This window comes from Mirounga leonina, unplaced genomic scaffold (assembly GCF_011800145.1).
Source record: "Mirounga leonina isolate KUSES-001 unplaced genomic scaffold, KU_Mleo_1.0 Mir_125, whole genome shotgun sequence".
Classification (NCBI taxonomy): Eukaryota; Metazoa; Chordata; class Mammalia; order Carnivora; family Phocidae; genus Mirounga; species Mirounga leonina.
In genome coordinates, this window is record NW_023270305.1 from 38,341,377 (window position 1) to 38,343,096 (window position 1,720).

The window sequence follows — 1,720 nt, forward strand, 5'->3', positions numbered from 1 at the left end:
GTAGATTAATAAATGAGGGAGAAAAGACAAATCTATACAGAAGAATTCCAAATAATTTATCTATCTATCATCTATCTATCTATCGATCATCTATCTATCGTCTGCCTTAAAAAGAAAAAGTATAACTCTCCAGTTGTTATGTGTGGGTTTCTCATAGTGATTTCATTCCAAATAGCACAGTAGGAAAAGGAGGGGTTTAAAAAACTCTCATTCTTCAGTGAGGAAACCTGACAACCACTACTTCAGTGAGATGATCAAGACTATCACTAAAAGTGATAAATCAGGTTGATGGCATATACCCTTTATAATATGTGATGAAAATGGCACTTTACTACAGTGATTTTCCTCTCCAAAACCCATAACCCATGTCTAATCATAAAGACATCAGACAAATTCCAATGGAGGTATATCCTACAATATATCTGACCAGTGTTCCTCTAAACTGTCATAAAAAATAAAGACTGAGAAATCATTACAGTCAAGAGGAACCTAAGGAGACACAACAGTGAAGTACAATGTGGTATTCTGGATGGAATTCTGGTTCAGAAAAATAACATTAGGTAAAAACTAAGGAAGTCTGAATAAATTATGGACTTTAGGTTATAATAATGTATTAATATGAGTTCATTACTTATAGCAAGTGTACAATACTAACACAAAATGTTATTGATAGGGGAAATTGGATATTGGGGTATATGGGAATTTTATGTGTTCTCATTGTTTCTGTAAATCTAAAACTGTTCTAAATAACAAACTTTATTTTTCAAAAGTGGTCCTACAAATCATGTTTATTCATTGGATGGTTGACAATGAGGATTCCCATCAATGGTAATAGGTAGAGAATTGATAATCCCTGGAATGCTATTTCAATATAATTACTGAATCTTTTCCAAGGGTAAAGACTAATGGAGTATGATACAAGAGTGTGATGGTGCCTCCAATATCTCAGGTATCTGGTGATTTGGGGAAAAATATATATTTTAAAAAAGATTATAGAATTGGACAGCTCTTGTTGGGTGCTATAGGTACACTGAATGAAAAACTGAAGGTGATGAATCACCAACTGAAGATGACATATTTTGAAAGCCAGGGTTTGTCTGTAGACTAAGGCGGAAAAAGCTAAGGATAAAGCCCAGGGATTAAATGTAACAATAGCACAGTTCCTGAGAAGGTTGAATTCTCAATTCTGGCTTATCACCTGCACCACGGTCCAGGCCCTTGGAAGGTGGAGCAAGGATACTTGGTTTGATTCTCTCAAATAGCTGCAATCTCCAGATTCCTCTCAGTCATATGTGTATCAGATGAGGCCCACACCTCTCTGTTAGAAGCTAGGGCTCATTTTGTTGCTTGAATATGATGCAGAAACCTCTGCCTTGAAAAATAATATACACCCCCAATCCACCCTCACCACAAAATCTCTTAGTTTCTCTTATATTTAAATGGGTAATTTCTTCAGATCTAGTTTCTAATTTGCTAATTCTATATTCAGTTATTTCTAATCTTCCCTTAAATTAGCCTATTAATTTTTAATTTAAAAATAACATTTTAAAATCTATACCTACTTATTCATATTTATCTTGCCATTTTTCTAGTTTCTAATTATTTGCTCATGTTTTTAGCCCCCCTTTCATTTCATTAACTTTCATATATACTTATTTTATATTCCTTTCTGACAATATCTTTATCTACATAGATATTTATCTATATCTGAAATACTCAT